This window comes from Triticum dicoccoides, chromosome 5B (assembly GCF_002162155.2).
Source record: "Triticum dicoccoides isolate Atlit2015 ecotype Zavitan chromosome 5B, WEW_v2.0, whole genome shotgun sequence".
Lineage (NCBI taxonomy): Eukaryota > Viridiplantae > Streptophyta > Magnoliopsida > Poales > Poaceae > Triticum > Triticum dicoccoides.
In genome coordinates this window covers 88,791,682-88,810,896 of record NC_041389.1, presented here as the reverse complement: position 1 = coordinate 88,810,896, position 19,215 = coordinate 88,791,682, and positions in this window count along the sequence as shown.

Genomic DNA, 19,215 nt, shown 5'->3' with positions numbered 1-19,215 from the left:
TTTACATTAACATGCTTGCTTTGCATGAAAAATGCCTTACCCGCCGCTATTTTCTTTACATCCTCAACCTCCTGAAGGGCCTTATGGGCCTCGGCCTTGGCGGCTTTGGCACTTTTGAGAGCTGGGGCAAGCTCGGACTCTCAAGTCTCTGAGTCGCGCTCCAAACTCTCATGCTTTTTCATGAGAGCCTGGACCTCTTGCCGCACCTCCGCCACCCGCGCCTCCTGCTTCTCTCGCTCTGCCCGTTCCGCGGCCGCATTACGTTCGGCCGCGGACACAGCCTCCTTCAGGGTTGCCACCTCATTCGTGGCCCCTGCAGTACCCACGTTATCCTTGTTATTTTTATTGCAACCTAAATCCTTTTCTGTAAGGTAACTATTCAAGGAAGTGTTACTCACCTTCTTTGTCCTCGAGCTGCTTCTTGGCACGGCCGAGCTCTTGCTCGGACCGCTCGAGGTCCTGCTTCAAAGCACCGACCTCCGCAGTCAGTGCGGCAGAGGTCAGCAGCGCAGCCTGCAAACCCATATTGACATAATTTTTAGCAACCCTGCGTATATCTTTTTGGATCCTCAGTCCGGCTTTTCTTTCCGAACACCAAACCGAGCATCAGGGGCTACTGTCTATGCGGTATTACATTACATAATTTTAACTTCTTACCTCAAATCCTGTTAGAAGGCTACTGCAGGCTTTGGTCAGCCCGCTCTTGGCGAGCTGAACCTTTTGAATCACCGCACTCATAATAGTGCGGTGTTCTTCCTCGATGGAAGCGCCTTTGAGCGCCTCCAACAAGTTGTCTGGCACCTCCGGTTGGACGGGGGCCACCGGCATCACGGTCTTGCCTTTCTTGCAAAGGGGCCGCCTGCCGAACTCCGGAACCACTGCGGGTTCCAGCGTGGAGTCCGGCGCAAAGTCCGGGAGGCTGCCTTGTGGTGCCTCCGGAGCCTCCTCCCGATGGGTCCCTTCCCGGGATCCCACCTCGGCGTCCTCAGCAGCGCGAGGGGTGGAGGCAGTCGGGATGGAATCTACATCCGATGGAGCCAACGACCCGTTCGACGAAGCGGGGAGATCATCATCGACCGGACTGCCGGCAGAGTGCGGCATTAGAAGGACACTATGTGACACAAAAGAGAAATTATAAATCATTCAGGAATCCGGATACTTACGATCTTGCCGGAGGCCTGGCCCTTAAGGGCCACTCTTCGTTGCCAACATTGGCGTTGGCGGAGCCGTCCAGGGGAATAGTTCTTCCCCTCTTGGACCCTTCGGCCTCCCCGGTTGGGGAGGCCTTCCTCTTCCTCTCTCCCTCCTCCGGGAGAGAGTCCTCTTTCTCATCCTCGTCTTCGGGGAAGGAGTCCGCCTCGGAGCCATCAGACGATGAGTCCGATATCACCTGGCACCGGGAACTTGTTCGAGTTCCCGTGGCCTTCTTATTGGCCTTCTTCTCCGGCACCACATAGAGTGTCGGGACCAGCAGCCCCGTTAAGCGTGCATCCGCTTGGTCTTCGGGAAGGGGAGCCGGACAGTCTACCTGTCTGGACGTCCTCTGCCAGTCCTGTCAAAGGCATTGGGAGTTTTAGATCCCACATAGAGTCAAACTATGAAAGAAAACAACTGTCCCATAGAGGATAACGAAGCTTACCTCACCGGCCGGGCGCTTGGTGCTGAATCCGCGATCCTCGATCGCAGACGCGGGGGCTTCTCCGCCCTTGAACAGCACCCTCCAGACGGCTTCGTACCTCGTGTCGAAGAGCCCGCTCAGAGTCCAGTGCTGTGCCGGATCAAACTCCCACAGATTGAAGGCCCGTTGTTGGCAGGGGAGGATCCGGTGGATGAGCATGACCTGGATCACATTGACAAGCCTAAGCTTCTTATTCACCAGGGTCTGAAGACAGGACTGGAGTCCTGTCAGCTCCTCTGAACTGCCCCATAGCAAGCCCTTCTCTTTCCAGGAGGTGAGCTGCATAGGGATGCCAGATCTGAACTCGGGGGGCGCCGCCCACTTAGGGTCGCGCGGCTCGGTGATGTAGAACCACCCCGATTGCCACCCCTTGACGGACTCCACGAAGGCCCCTTCGAGCCAGATGACGTTGGGCATCTTGCCCAACATGGCGCCTCTGCACTCCGCTTGAGTGCCCTTCACCACCTTCGGCTTGACGTTGAAGGTTTTGAGCCACAAGCCGAAGTGGGGCTGGATGCAGAGGAAGGCCGCACACGACGATAAACGCCGAGATGTTGAGGATGAAGTTTGGCGCCAGATCGTGGAAATCCAGGCCATAATAGTACATGAGCCCCCGGACAAAGGGATGCAACGGGAAGCCCAGTCCGCGGAGGAAGTGGGGAAGGAAAACGACCCTCTCATGGGGCCTGGGGGTGGGGATGAGCTGCCCCTTGTCGGGCAGCCGGTGCGCAATGTCGCCGGAAAGGTATCCGGTGATGCGCAGTTTTGCGATGTGCTCCTCCGTAACGGTGGAGGCCAACCATTTGCCTCCCGCTCCGGACATGGTCGGAGAAGGTCGAGGCGACACGCACAGACTTGGGCACTGGAGCTCGAGAGTGCGCGGAGATGGATAAGAAAAGGAGGAAGAAGGCGTAGGTAAAAAGGGCGGATCCTTATCCCCTTATATATGGGCGGACGGAAACTATGCGTCCCCACCGGCCTGGTAAAACTCGCTTATCTCCCAAGCGCCACCGTCAATGGCGCGGTTGGGTTACCCACGTCCGTATTGATGAGAATCCCGGAATAAGGGGAACACGATCTCTGCTTCGACAAGACGTGCCAAGGAAACCGCTTCGCTAAACGCGCTGAGGTGGTATAATAAAAAACGATTCAAGTAAAGGCTTGGTAGTGGCGTGACATCATGCCACGAAATACGTCAGCAGATTGAACTTGTGTACATATTATTCTCTCTACGGTGGAATGTGGAATTTATTTTGCAGAGCCGGACACTATCCTGGTGTTCACAATCTTCTATGGATTATTCGAAGGAGGAACCGGCCTTCCAATGCCGAACATTATGCGTGCCGGACTCATCGTCATTGAAGCCAGGTTCAGGGGCTACCGAGGGAGTCCTGGACTAGGGGGTGTCCGGACAGCCGGACTATCATCGTCCGCCGGACTCCAAGACTATGAAGATACAAGATTGAAGACTTCGTCCCGTGTCCGGATGGGACTTTCCTTGGCGTGGAAGGCAAGCTTGGCAATACGGATATGTAGATCTCCTACCATTGTAACCGATTCTGTGTAACCCTAGCCCTCTCCGGTGTCTATATAAACCGGAGGGTTTTAGTCCGTAGGACGGACAACCATTACAACAATCATACCATAGGCTAGCTTCTAGGGTTTAGCCTCCTTGATCTCGTGGTAGATCCACTCTTGTACTACCCATATCATCAATATCAATCAAGCAGGAGTAGGGTTTTACCTCCATCGAGAGGGCCCGAACCTGGGTAAAAACATCGTGTCCCTTGTCTCCTATTACCATCCGCCTAGACGCACAGTTCGGGACCCCCTACCCGAGATCCGCCGGTTTTGACACCGACATCCCTTATTACAAAACTCCCCTTTTTCTACTTACGGCTCGCTGGAGGGCTGATTCCCTTGGGGAAATAGTGCGGTCAGGGCCTTTCCTGGCGCAGGACCCTCCTGTGAAGATTTCTTCCCCCACTTTGAGGCCTTGGCCTCCGGATCTTTGGAAGTGGCCCTCTTCTCCCCTTGGAGGGAGGGATTCTTGATTCCCCCTCTCTTGAGAGCCTCTTTAGCGGAGGCGGTAGTTTTCCTGTTTCCCCCTTCGCCCTCTTTTGAAGGCACAACCTCCAGCATCTTGACTAACACGGGATCCGGCGTGGTCTCAGGGAGGGGGGCCGGACACCATATCAGTTTTTCTTTCGCTATCCACTCCTGTTCAAGGGATAGCTGGTTAAAAGGCAAATCTATGATAAATGTACGGATGGCACGTCCGGGCACAGGAACCACTTACTTGGGTATCCGGGCGATTGCAACTCAGATCTGCGTCCTCGGTCAAGACCGGACACATCTCTTGTGATCCGAAGAACAGTTTATACATCTCCACAGGCGTCGCGCCCATGAAGTGGTGGAGAGCTCGCGGTCCCTCCGGATTGAATTCCCATAGGTGGAGAGGGCGACGTTTGCAGGGCAGAAGGCGCCGAATCAGCATAACCTGCGTCACTATGACCAGATTGATCTCCCTCTCTTGGAGGTCTCGAATCCGGCCCTGCAATATGTGTACGTCCTTGGACGGCCCCCAGTCAAGCCCTTTGTTGACCCATGACGCTAGCCATTGGTGGAGGATCCGAGCGAAAGGTGGGTGGCGGCACCTGCCTGCTGCCCCTGGGAGCGGTGATATAGAACCACTCATGTTGCCACAAGCCGAGCTCCTCTTGAAAAGAGCCCTCGGGCCATGGAGCATCGGCCCTCTTACTTATAACTGTCCCTCCGCACTCTGCCTGTCGCCCCTCGATCATCTTCGGCTCCATGTTGAAGGTCTTGAGCCACAAACCAAAGTGAGGGGTAGTGTGGAGGAAGGCTTCGTAGACGACAATGAATGATGAGATGTGGAGGATGGACTCCGGAGCCAAGTCATGGAATTCCAGCCCGTAATAAAACATGAGCCCCCTCACGAAGGGGTCCATCGCGAAGCCTAAACCCCGACGGAAGTGAGACATGAACACGACGCTCTCACCAGACTCGGGAGTGGGAATGACTTGCCCTTGGGCGGGCAGCCTATGCGAAATCTCGTAGGTTAGGTACCTGGCGTCTCTCAGCTATAGCACGTCTTCTTCCGTGACAGAAGAGGGCATCCACCGGCCCTGTAGGTCGGAGCCGGACATTGTCGAAGGTCCGAAGCGCCTGAATCTGGAGCCTTGGGTGTTGGAACTCGGGGCGAGGGGCGGGTTCGATTAAGGATCAAAGAAAAGGAACAGGCCTTGGTCTCATTATAAAGGGGTAGAATACCAAGAGCCGTCCCCGTGACTGTTTGGAACTCGCCTTCGATGGAGGGGGCGTGGAAACGGGCGCAGTTGGATTACCCACGTCCGTATTGATGGGAATCCCGGAATAAGGGGACACAATCTCTGCTTCGACAAGACGTGCCAAGGAAACCGCTTCGCTAAACATGCTGAGGTGGAATAATAAAAACGATTCGAGTAAAGGCTTGGCCGTGGTCTGACGTCACGCCACGAAATACGTCAGTAGATTGAACTTGTTTAAATATTATTCTCTCTACGGAGGTATGTGGAATTTATTTTGCAGAGCCGGACTCGTCATCATTGAAGCCTGGTTCAGGGGCTACTGAGGGAGTCCTGGACTAGGGGGTGTACGGATAGCCGAACTATCATAATTGGCCGGACTCCAAGACTATGAAGATACAAGATTGAAGACTTCGTCCCGTGTCCGGATGGGACTTTCCTTGGCGTGGAAGGCAAGCTTGGCAATACGGATATATAGATCTCCTACCATTGTAACCGACTCTGTGTAACCCTAGCCCTCTCCGATGTCTATATAAACCGGAGGGTTTTAGTCCATAGGACGAACAACAATCATACCATAGGCTAGCTTCTAGGGTTTAGCCTCCTTGATCTCGTGGTAGATCTACTCTTGTACTACCCATATCATCAATATCAATCAAGAAGGAGTAGGGTTTTACCTCCATCGAGAGGGCCCGAACCTGGGTAAAAACATTGTGTCCCTTGTCTCCTGTTACCATCCGCCTAGACGCACAGTCCGGGACCCCCTACCCGAGATCCGCCAGTTTTGACACCGACAATAATCAAGCAAGAGTAGGGTTTTACCTTCTTTAAGAGGGCCCGAACCTGGGTAAACACAGTGTACCTTGGTCCCATGTTACCATTGATCCTTAGACACACAGCTTGGGCCCCCTACCCGAGATTTGCCGGTTTTGACACCGATAGGCATGAGCTTGAAATACCAATATCAGCTCTTGGAACATCTCATATGCTCTGTGGCGTTCAAAACATTTTGAAATCCTGGTTCTAAGCCGTAAAGCATGGTGCACTAGACTATCAAGTAGTCATCATATTGAGCTAGCCAAACATTCACAACGTCTGCATCTGCTCCTGCAATAGGTCTGTCACCTAGCGGTGCATCAAGGACATAATTCTTCTATGCAGCAGTGAGGATAATCCTCAGATCACGGCCCCAGTCCGCATCATTGCTACTATCTTTCAACTTAGTTTTCTCTAGGAACATATCAAAAACATAGGGGAGCTACAATGCGAGCTATTGCTCTACAACATAATTTGCAAATACTACGAGGACTAAGTTCATGATAAATTAAGTTCAATTAATCATATTACTTAAGAACTCCCACTCAGATTGACATCCCTCAAGTCATCTAAACGATACGTGATCCAAATCAACTAAACCATGTTCGATCATCACATGAGATGGAGTAGTCATCAATGGTGAATATCTCTATGTTGATCATATCTACTATATGATTCACGTTCAACCTTTCGGTCTCCAGTGTTCCAAGGCCATATTTGTATATGCTAGGCTCGTCAAGTTTAACCCGAGTATTCCATGTGTGCAAAACTAGCTTGCACCCGTTGTATTTGAATGTAGAACCTATCACACCCGATCATCACGTGGTGTCTCAGCACGAAGAACTTTCGCAATGGTGCATACTCGGGGAGAACACTTATACCTCGAAATTTTGTAAGGGGTCATCTTATAGTGCTACCGCCGTACTAAGAAAAATAAGATGCTAAAAGATAAACATCACATGCAATCAAAATATGTGACATGATATGGCCATCATCATCTTGTGCTTTTGGTCTCCATCATCGAAGCAACGTCATGATCTCCATCGTCACCGGCTTGACACCTTGATCTCCATCATAGCGTCGTGGTCGTCTCGCCAACCATTGCTTCTACGACTATTGCTACCGCTTAGTGATAAAGTAAAGCAATTACGTAGCGTTTGTATTTCATACAATAAAGCGACAACCATATGGCTCCTGCCAGTTGCCGATAACTTTTACAAAACATGATCATCTCATACAACATCTTTTGACCATATCACATCACAACATGCCCTGCAAAAACAAGTTAGACGTCCTCTACTTTGTTTGTTGCAAGTTTTACGTGGCTGCTACGGGCATCTAGCATGAACCGTACATACCTACGGCACAAAAACCACAACAGTGATTTATCAAGTTTGTTCTTTTAACCTTCACAAGGACCGGCCACAGTCAAATTCGATTCAACTAAAGTTGGAGAAACAGGAACCCACCAGCCACCTTTATGCAAAACTAGTTGCATGTCTGTCGGTGGAACCGGTCTCATGAACGCGGTCATGTAAGGTTGGTCCGGGCTGCCTCATCCAACAATACCGCCGAATCAAAATAAGACATTGGTGGTAAGCAGTATGATGATCACCGCCCAAAACTCTTTGTGTTCTACTCGTGCATATCATCTACGCATAGACCTGGCTCAGATGCCACTATTGGGAAATGTAGCATGCAATTCCATAAAAAGTCCTACGCTCACGCAAGATCTATCTAGGAGATGCATAGCAACGAGAGGGGGGAGAGTGTGTCCACGTACCCTCGTAGACCAAAAGCAGAAGCGTTAACTTAACGTGGTTGATGTAGTCGAACATCTTCTTGAATCAACCGACCAAGTACCGAATGTACGACACCTCCGAGTTCTGCACACGTTCAGCTCGATGACGTCCCTCGAACTCTTGATCCAGTAGAGGTACGAAGGATTCGATGAGTTCTATCAGCACGACGGCGTGGTGATGGTGCTGGTGATGTGATCCACGCAGGGCTTCACCTAAGCACTACGACAATATGACCGGAGGAGTAAACGGTGGAGGGGGGCACCGCACATGGCTAAGAAACAACGGTTGTGCTTTGGGGTTCCCCTTCCCCCGTATATAAAGGAGGAGAGGGTAGGAGGACGGCCCTAGGGACGCGCCAAGAAAGGGGGGGTCCAACTAGGACTCTAGTCCTAGTCGCCCCCCTTCCTTTCCAATGGAGGGGGAAAGAGGGAAGTGGAGGGAGAAAGAGAGGGAGAAGGAAAGGGGGGTCGCGCCCTCCCCCTTGTCCAATTCGGACTCCCATGGGGGGCGCCACCTCCTGTGGCCTGCCTCCTCTCTCCCTTATGGCCCATTAAGGCCCAATACTTCCCTGGGGGTTTCCGGTAACCCCTCTGTACTCTGATATTTATCCGAAACACCCCGGAACCATTCCGATGTCTTAATATAACCTTTCAATATATCAATCTTTACCTATCGACCATTTCGAGGCTGCTCGTCATGTCCGTGATCTCATTTGGGACTCTGAACAACCTTCGGTCACCAAAACACATAACTCATATAATATATATCGTCATCGAACGTTAAGCGTGCGAACCCCACGGGTTCGAGAACTATGTAGACATGACCGAGACACCTCTCCGGTCAATAACCAATAGCGGAACCTGGATGCTTATATTGGTTCCCACATATTCTACGAAGAACTTTATTGGTCGAACCGCAATGTCAACATACGTTATTCCCTTTGTCATCGGTATGTGCTACCTCTTGAGCACTGCGTTGGATTTCCCCGAAGAGGAGAGGATGATGCAGCAAAGTAGCGTAAGTATTTCCCTCAGTTTTTGAGAACCAAGGTATCAATCCAGTAGGATACCACGCACAAGTCCCTCGTACCTACACAAAATGATAGCTACTCGCAACCAACGTGATTAGGGGTTGTCAATCCCTTCACGGTCACTTACGAGGGTGAGATCTGATAGAGATGATAAATAATATTTTTGGTATTTTTGATATATAGATGCAAAGTAAAAAGTAAAAGGCAAAGTAAAAACAAAGCAAGTAAATAAAGTGATAGAGATTGATATGATGAGAATAGACCCGGGGGCCATAGGTTTCACTAGTGGCTTCTCTCAAGAGCATAGATATTCTACGGTGGGTGAACAAATTACTATTGAGCAATTGACAGAATTGAGCACAGTTATAAGTATATCTAGGCAATGATCATGTATATAGGCATCACGTCCAAAATAAGTAGATCGAAACGGTTCTGCATCTACTACTATTACTCCACTCATCGACCGCTATCCAGCATGCATCTAGAGTATTAAGTTAAAAACAAAGTAACGCTTTAAGCAAGATGACATGATGTAGAGGGATAAATTCATGCAATATGATAAAAACCCTATTGAGGGAGTCCTGGACTAGGGGGTGTCCGGACAGCCGGACTATCATCGTCCCCCGGACTCCAAGACTATGAAGATACAAGATTGAAGACTCCATCCCGTGTCCGGATGGGACTTTCCTTGGCGTGGAAGGCAAGCTTGGCGATGCGGATATGTAGATCTCCTACCATTGTAACCGACTCTGTGTAACCCTAGCCTTCTCCGGTGTCTATATAAACCGGAGGGTTTTAGTCCGTAGGACACAACAACCATTACAACAATCATACCATAGGCTAGCTTCTAGGGTTTAGCCTCCTTGATCTCGTGGTAGATCCACTCTTGTACTACCCATATCATCAATATCAATCAAGCAGGAGTAGGGTTTTACCTCCATCGAGAGGGCCCGAACCTGGGTAAAAACATCGTGTCCCTTGTCTCCTGTTACCATCCGCCTAGACGCACAGTTTGGGACCCCCTACCCGAGATCCGCCGGTTTTGACACCGACATTGGTGCTTTCATTGAGAGTTCCTCTGTGTCGTCACCGATAGGCTCGATGGCTTCTTCAATCGACAAAGGGTGAGACTTTTCTCCCCGGACAGATCTTCGTATTCGGCAGCTTCGCACTGCGGGCTAATTCACTTGGCCATCTGGAGCAGATCAAAAGCTACGCCCCTGGCCGTCAGGTCAGATTTGGAAGCCTAAACTTCACGGCGGACATCCGCGGAGACTTGATCTTCGATGGATCCGATCCGCAGCCGAGCGTGCCGCACTGTCGCAATGGGCATGATCTAACTCTGCCGCCGGACAGCGCCTTGGAGGCCGCACACAAATCCGCTCCGACCCATAGTCCGGAGCCGATCACACAGATCGAGGACGGGTGGCTGGACACCGCCTCGGGAGGTGCGACTTCCACGGTGATGGAGCCGAACACTGGCCTCGTCCCTTATAAAGCTCGTGACTCCGAGGTGCCGGACTCCGAACCTCCTGTGCCCCTGCCAATCAAATCCGATTGGGCGCCGATCATGGAGTTCACCGCCGCGGACATCTTTCAGCACTCACCCTTTGGCGACATCTTAAATTCGCTAAAGCATCTCTCGCTATCCGGAGAGCCCTGGCCGGATTACGGCCAGGATGGTTGGGATGCGGACGACGAAGAAATTCAAAGCCCACCCACCTCCCACTTTGTAGCCACTGTCGACGATCTAACCGACATGCTAGACTATAACTTTGAAGACATCGACGGTATGGACGACGATGCCAGAGACGAACAAGAACCAACGCCTACAGGGCACTAGAAGACCACCTCGTCATATGACATATACATGGTGGACACCCCAAAAGATGGGGACGGCAAAGAAGCAGCGGAGGCAGATTCCTTAAAGAAACAGCCCAAGCGCCAACGTCAGCGGCGCCGCTCTAAATCCCGCCACAGCAAGAATGGAGATTCCAGCACAGGAGATAATAACACCCCAGATAGTGCCGAAGGCAATCCCCTCCTGCAAGATTCAGCGCAGGAGGATGCAGAAGCAAGCTCTCACGAGAGAGCGGCAGACGAAGAGGTCGAGGATGATAATTACATACCTCCCTCCGGTGACGAGGCAAGCCTCGACGACGACGAATTCGTCGTGCCTGAGGATCCCGTCGAACAAGAGCGTTTCAAACGCAAGCTAATGGCCACAGCAAATAGCCTAAAGAAAAAGCAGCAGCAGCTTCAAGCTGATCAAGACCTGCTGGCCGAAAGATGGACCGAGGTCCTCACGGCCGAAGAGTATGAACTCGAACGCCCCTCCAAGAGCTACCCAAAACGCAAGTTGCTCCCCCGATTAGAAGAGGAAGCATACATACCTTCATCACCAGCGCACAATACGGCCGACCGACCACCCCGTGGTTGCGACAGAGAGGCATCCAGGCCTTCCATCAAGACCGTACCCCGGCATCGCTCAAAAAGTACGAAGCCACGGGGGAACGCGCCGGACTTACGGGATATATTGGAGGATAAGGCAAGACAATCTAGATCTATCTATGGATCACGTGGGCGCCCCAAGACCCACGACGAATACCGTCGAGCCGGATACAACAACTCCGGCCGGGCCGAACACAGCAGACAATGCTCCCTTGAGCTACGTCGTGATATTGCTCAATATAGAGGCGCCGCACACCCGCTATGCTTCACTGACGAAGTAATGGATCATCAAATCCCGGAAGGGTTTAAACCCGTAAACATTGAATCCTACGATGGCACGACAGACCCCGCGGTTTGGATCGAAGATTATCTCCTTCACATCCATATGGCCCGCAGCGACGATCTCCACGCCATCAAATATCTCCCGCTCAAGCTTAAAGGACCAGCTCGGCATTGGCTTAATAGCCTGCCCGCAGAGTCAATTGGGTGTTGGGAGGACCTGGAAGCCGCATTCCTCGACAACTTCCAGGGCACATATGTGCGACCACCAGACGCCGATGACCTAAGCCACATAATCCAGCAGCCAGACGAATTGGCCAGGCAATTCTGGACACGGTTCTTAACAAAAAAAATCAAATCGTCGACTGTCCGGATGCAGAGGCCCTCACAGCCTTCAAACATAACATCCGCGACGAGTGGCTAGCCTGGCACCTAGGACAGGAAAAGTCGAAATCCATGGCAGCCCTCACATCATTAATGACCCGCTTCTGTGCGGGAGAGGATAGCTGGCTAGCTCGCAGCAACAACCTCAGCAAAAATGCTGGTAGTCTGGATACTAAGGACCACAATGGCAGGTCGCATTGAAGCAAAACTAAACGCCGTGTTAACGGCGACGACAAGGAGGATACGGCAGTCAACGCCGGATTCCGAGGCTCTAAACCCGGTCAGCGGAAGAAGCCATTCAAAAGAACCACTCCGGGTCCGTCCAATTTGGACCGAATACTCGACCGCTCATGCCAGATACATGGCACCCCCGAAAAGCCAGCTAACCACACCAACAGAGATTGTTTGGTATTTAAGCAGGCAGGCAAGTTAATTGCCGAAAACAGTGACAAGGGGCTGCACAGCGACGACGAGGAAGAGACCCGACCGCCGAACAGTAGAGGACAGAAGGGTTTCCCCCCACAAGTCCGGACGGTAAACATGATATACGCAACCCATATACCCAAGAGGGAGCGGAAGCGTGCACTAAGGGACGTATATGCGATGGAGCCAGTCGCCCCTAAGTTCAATCCATGGTCCTCTTGCCCGATCACTTTCGATCGAAGAGACCACCCGACCAGTATCCGCCATGGCGGATTTGCCACATTGGTTTTAGACCCAATCGTCGATGGATTTCACCTCACGAGAGTCCTGATGGACGGCGGCAGTAGCCTAAACCTGCTTTATCAGGATACAGTGCGCAAGATGGGCATAGACCCCTCAAGGATTAAACCTACAAAGACGACCTTCAAAGGCGTCATACCAGGTGTGGAGGCCAATTGTACAGGCTCAGTCACACTAGAAGTGGTCTTCGGATCCCCGGATAATTTCCGGAGCGAGGAGTTATCTTCGACATAGTCCCGTTCCGCAGCGGCTATCACGCTCTGCTCGGACGAACCGCGTTTGCAAAGTTCAACGCGGTGCCGCATTACGCATACATCAAGCTCAAGATGTCAGGCCCTCGTGGAGTCATCATGGTCAACGGAAATACGGAATGCTCCCTCCGAACGGAGGAACATACAGCGGCTCTCGCGGCAGAGGTACAGAGCAGCCTTCTAAGGCAATTTTCGAGTCCGGCCGTTAAACGGCCGGACACGGCCAAACACGCCCGGAGCAACATCAACCAAGATCACCTGGCACGTTCCAAGCACGCGTAGCAATGCGGCCCCAACCCCAGCCCTCGCATGATTGCAAGACCAACCCTTCGCATACATCATTACGCTCTGGAGATACCATGGGCCTAGGGGGAGGGGCACGACCACAACAGACCCAGAGTGCGGCTCGACCACACCAGGGGCTCACAAGTGTGTCGCTCTTTTTATTTTTTATTTTCCTTCTTTTTATATACATGACTCCGTTCACCAGAGGCCTTGTCCGGCGGCAAACCCGCCGAACTCACGATGCAACAGCCAGGGAGGGAACAAAGGCTGTGACGAATACTCAGGTGGTCTCCATTACGAGCATTAAATTTGATTATATACACCAGTCCGCAGCCCACCCCTGGAGGGGGACATGTTTAATTAGTCCAATCCCTTGCTTACCGCACTATTTGTATCATTCCGCACTCATAGCAAAATTCCTTGAATAAATAATGCAGCACTTTTTGCCTGTAATTGCATTACTTTACATATATGTTCACTAATGACATCTTGCACCCGTATATTTTGGTACGGCCGAATACACCAGGGGCTTATGTTCCCCGCATTATGGTGTGATAAGTCCGAACACTTTCACAAGTGTGGCACCCCGAACTTATAGCATTATATGAATCGGCTCCGAATCATGTCTTGGGTCAATAGTTGGGTTTGCCCGGCTCCCACGTTTTGGTACCTTACGTTCCGTTCTGTCGGCTAAGGTGGCACTGGGAGAACCACTACGATTGCGCCCCGGTTGAGCTGGGCGAGCGCCTCAGTGGAGAAAGCTAAAACTGACTGTCATGATAAGGCGAGAGACTGGTCGCTGTTCGAGAGGTCTTTTCGAGTCCTTAAAGACTTATGCCGCTTCAAGCGAAGAACCGGATAATGTCCGGCCAAGGCGTGGATAGCGCCCCGAACTCGGTCTTCCGAATACTAGGGGCGTCGCCGAAATTTAAAATTATAGAATTCTATGGCTAAGTGAGAGTGTTCAAGCATTATAAGTCTGGTTGCCTTGTTCATTGTGTTGAGCGCCTCCCTAGATGGACCCAAAAATGGGAACAAGAGTGCTCAAGTTTATCCCGAACACCCCAGCACTCGTGGCTTGGGGGCTGAAGCCGACGACTTGCCATCTCTCAGATTTTATAAACGGCCGCACAGAAGGTAATATTTTAAATCAAACAAGCGTTGCTTAGCGCATATGAACAAAGTTTTCAGCGCACAGGATAATACATAGCGAGTCTACTCAATAATTACATCTCTGGGGCACTCATCCGCAATCTTGCGGGCACCCTTCAGGACAGTCTTATAGTACATCTCGGGCGTACGATACTCCTTGCCCGCTGGCGGTGCGTCAGTGATAAGCCTCTCCGCATCCAGCCTGCCCCAATGCACCTTTGCGCGGGCAAGGGCCCGACGAGCACCTTCAATACAGGCGGAGCGCTTGATGACCTCCACCCAGGGGCACGCATCCACCAGCCGCCGCACAAGGCCGAAGTAGCTCCCAGGCATGGCCTCTCTAGGCCACAACCGGACTATGAGGCCCTTCATGGCCTGCTCGGCTACCTTGTGGAGTTCGACCAGCTGCTTCATCTGGTCGCTAGGGGGCACCGGATGTCCGTACTCAGTGTACTGAGACCAGAAAACCTTTTCCGTTGAGCTCCCCTCCTCGCCTCGGTAGAATGCGGCGGCATCGGATACACTGTGAGGCAGATCTGCAAACACCCCTGGAGAGCTCCGAATTCGGGTAAGTAATAGGTAATTTACATTAACATGCTTGCTTTGCATGAAAAATGCCTTACCCGCCGCTATTTTCTTTACATCCTCAACCTCCTGAAGGGCCTTATGGGCCTCGGCCTTGGCGGCTTTGGCACTTTCGAGAGCTGAGGCAAGCTCGGACTCTCAAGTCTCTGAGTCGCGCTCCAAACTCTCATGCTTTTTCATGAGAGCCTGGACCTCTTGCCGCACCTCCGCCACCCGCGCCTCCTGCTTCTCTCGCTCTGCCCGTTCCGCGGCCGCATTACGTTCGGCCGCGAACACAGCCTCCTTCAGGGTTGCCACCTCATTCGTGGCCCCTGCAGTACCCACGTTATCCTTGTTATTTTTATTGCAACCTAAATCCTTTTCTGTAAGGTAACTATTCAAGGAAGTGTTACTCACCTTCTTTGTCCTTGAGCTGCTTCTTGGCACGGCCGAGCTCTTGCTCGGACCGCTCGATGTCCTGCTTCAAAGCATCGACCTCCGCAGTCAGTGCGGCAGAGGTCAGCAGTGCAGCCTACAAACCCATAATGACATAATTTTTAGCAACCCTGCGTATATCTTTTTGGATCCTCAGTCCGGCTTTTCTTTCCGAACACCAAACCGAGCATCAGGGGCTACTGTCTATGTGGTATTACATTACATAATTTTAACTTCTTACCTCAAAGCCTGTTAGAAGGCTGCTGCAGGCTTCGGTCAGCCCGCTCTTGGCGAGCTGAACCTTCTGAATCACCGCACTCATGACAGTGCGGTGTTCTTCCTCGATGGAAGCGCCGAGCGCCTCCAACAAGTTGTCTGGTGCCTCCGGTTGGACGGGGGCCGCCGGTGTCACGGTCTTGCCCTTCTTGCGAAGGGGCCGCCTGCCGGACTCCGGAACCACTGCGGGTTCCGGCGTGGAGTCCGGCGCAAAGTCCGGTAGGCTGCCTTGCGGCGCCTCCGAAGCCTCCTCCTTATGGGTCCCTTCCTGGGATCCCACCTCGGTGTCCTCAGCGGTGCGAGGGGTGGAGGCAGTCGGGATGGAATCCACATCCGACGGAGCCAATGACCCGCTCGACGAAGCGGGGAGATCATCGTCAGCCGGACTGCAGGCAGTATGCGGCATTAGAAGGACACTATGTGACACAAAAGAAATTACAGATCATTCAGAATCATGATACTTACGATCTTGCCGGAGGCCTGGCCCTCGAGGGCCACTCTTCTTCGCCAACGTTGGCGTTGGCGGAGCTGTCCGGGGGAATAGTTCTTCCCCTCTTGGACCCCTCGGCCTCCCCTGTCGAGGAAGCCTTCCTCTTTCTCTCTCCCTCCTCTGGGAGAGAGTCTTCTTCCTCCTCCTCGCCTTCGGGGGAGGAGTCCGCCTCGGAGTCGTCGGACACCTGAAAACGGGAACTCTTTCGAGTACCCATGGCCTCCTTCTTGGCCTTCTTCTCCGGCACCACATGCGGTGCCGGAACCAGCAGCCCCGCTAGACGGGCATCTACTGGGTTTTCTGGCATGGGAGCCGGGCAGATGATCTGCTTGGCCTTCTTCATCCAGTCCTGTCAAAGCAAAAGGAAGATTGAAACCCACATAGGGTCAAACTATTGAAAACAAGTGTCCCGTAAAGGGGTAGAATCACTTACCTTGTCAGCTGGTCGCTGCGAGCAAAATCCGCGATCTTCGATGGCGGATGCGGGAGCTTCGGCGCCCTTGAACAGCACTCTCCAGGCGCCTTCGTACGTCGTGTTGAAGAGCCTGTTCAATGCCTGGTGTTGTGCCGGATTGAACTCCCACAATTTAAATGCCCGTTGTTGCCAGGGGAGAATCCGGCGGATGAGCATGACTTGGACCACATTGACGAGCATGAGCTTCTTGTTCACCAGCTTCTGGATACAGGCTTGGAGTCCCGTTAGCTCCTCCGAACTACCCCATAGCAAGGCCTTCTCTTTCCAGGAGGTGAGCTACGAAGGGATACCAGATCTGAAGTCGGGGGCCGCCGCCCACGTAGGGTCGCGCAGCTCGGTGATATAGAACCACCCCGATTGCCACCCCTTGACGGACTCCACAAAGGCCCCTTCAAACCAGAGGACGTTGGGCATCTTGCCCAACATAGGGCCTCCGCACTCCGCTTGAGTGCCCTTCACTACCTTCGGCTTGACATTGAAGGTCTTGAGCCACAAGCCGAAGTGGGGCTGGATGCAGAGGAAGGCCTCGCACACGACGATAAACACCGAGATGTTGAGGATGAAGTTCGGCGCCAGATCATGGAAATCTAGGCCGTAGTAGAACATGAGCCCCCGGACAAAAGGGTGAAGTGGAAAGCCCAGTCCGCGGAGGAAGTGGGGAAGGAAAACGACCCTCTCATGGGGCCTGGGGGTGGGGATGAGCTGCCCCTTATCGGGCAGCCGGTGCGCGATGTCGCTGGAGAGGTATCCGGCGCCGCGCAGCTTTTCGATGTGCTCCTCCATAACGGTGGAGGCCAGCCATTTGCCTCCCGCTCCGGACATGGTCGGAGAAGGTCGAGGCAAGACGCACGGACTTGGGCGCTGGAGCTCGAGAGTGCGCGGAGATGGATAAGCAAAGGAGGAAGAAGGTGTAGGTGAAAAGGTGGATCCTTATCCCCTTATATATAGGCGGACGAAGACTATGCGTCCCCACCGGCCTGGTAAAACTCGCTTATCTCCCAAGCGCCACCATCAATGGCGCGGTTGGGTTACCCACGTCCGTATTGATGAGAATCCCGGGATAAGGGGAACACGATCTCTGCTTCGACAAGACGTGCCAAGGAAACCGCTTCGCTAAACGCGCTGAGGTGGTATAACAAAAAATGATTCAAGTAAAGACTTGGTAGTGGCGTGACGTCACGCTACAAGATACGTCAGCAGATTGAACCTGTGTACATGATATTCTCTCTACGGTGGAATGTGGAAATTATTTTGCAGAGCCGGACACTATCCTGGTGTTCACAATCTTCTATGGATTATTCGGAGGAGGAACCCGCCTTGCAATGCCGAACATTATGCGCGTCGGACTTATCGTCATTGAAGCCAGGTTCAGGGGCTACTGAGGGAGTCCTGGACTAGGGGGTGTTCGGACAGCCGGACTATCATCGTCCGCCGGACTCCAAGACTATGAAGATACAAGATTGAAGACTCCGTCCCGTGTCCGGATGGGACTTTCCTTGGCGTGGAAGGCAAGCTTGGCGATGCGGATATGTAGATCTCCTACCATTGTAACCGACTCTGTGTAACCCTAGCCTTCTCCGGTGTCTATATAAACTGGAGGGTTTTAGTCCGTAGGACACAACAACCATTACAACAATCATACCATAGGCTAGCTTCTAGGGTTTAGCCTCCTTGATCTCGTGGTAGATCCACTCTTGTACTACCCATATCATCAATATCAATCAAGCAGAAGTAGGGTTTTACCTCCATCGAGAGGGCCCGAACCTAGGTAAAAACATCGTGTCCCTTGTCTCCTGTTACCATCCGCCTAGACGCACAGTTCGGGACCCCCTACCCGAGATCCGCCAGTTTTGACACCGACACCCATCTTGCTATCCTCGATGGCAACAATACAATACATGCCTTGCAACCCTTTCTGTCACTGGGTAAGGACACCGCAAGATTGAACCCAAAGCTAAGCACTTCTCCCATTGCAAGAACTACCAATCTAGTTGTCCAAACCAAAAAGGATAATTCGAAGAGACTTGCAAAGATAACTCAATCATACAAAAAAGAATTCAAAGAAGAATCAAATATTTTCCATAGATAATACTGGATCATAAACCCACAATTCATCGGTCTCAACAAACACACCGCAAAAAGAAGATTACATCGAATAGATCTCCACAAGAGAGGGGGAGAACATTGTATTGAGATCCAAAAAGAGAGAATAAGCCATCTAGCTACTAGCTATGGACCCGAAGGTCTGAAGTAAACTACTCACACTTCATCGAAGGGGCTATGGTGATGATGTAGAAGCCCTCCATGGTGGATGCCCCCTCTGGCGGAGCTCCGGAACAGGCCCCAAGATGGGATCTCGTGGATACAGAAGGTTGCGGCGGTGGAATTAGGTTTTTTGGCCCCTGTTCTGATCGTTTGGGGATACGTAGGTATATATAGGAGGAAGAAGTACGTCGGTGGAGCGTCAGGGGGCCCACGAGGTAGGAGGCGTGCCCAAGGGGCACGCCCTCCACCCTTGTGACCGCCTCTGGCACTTCTTGGAGTAGGGTCCAAGTCTCCTGGATCACGTTCGGTTGGCAAATCACGTTCCCGAAGGTTTCATTCCGTTTGGACTCTGTTTGATATTCCGTTTCTTCAAAACACTGAAATAGGCAAAAAATAGCAATTCTGAGCTGGGACTCCGGTTAATAGGTTAGTCCCAAAAATAATATAGAAGTGGAAAATAAAGCCCAATATAGTCCAAAACAGTAGATAAAGTAGCATGGAGCAATCAAAAATTATAGATACATTGGAGACGTATCAGTATGTTACTTGCC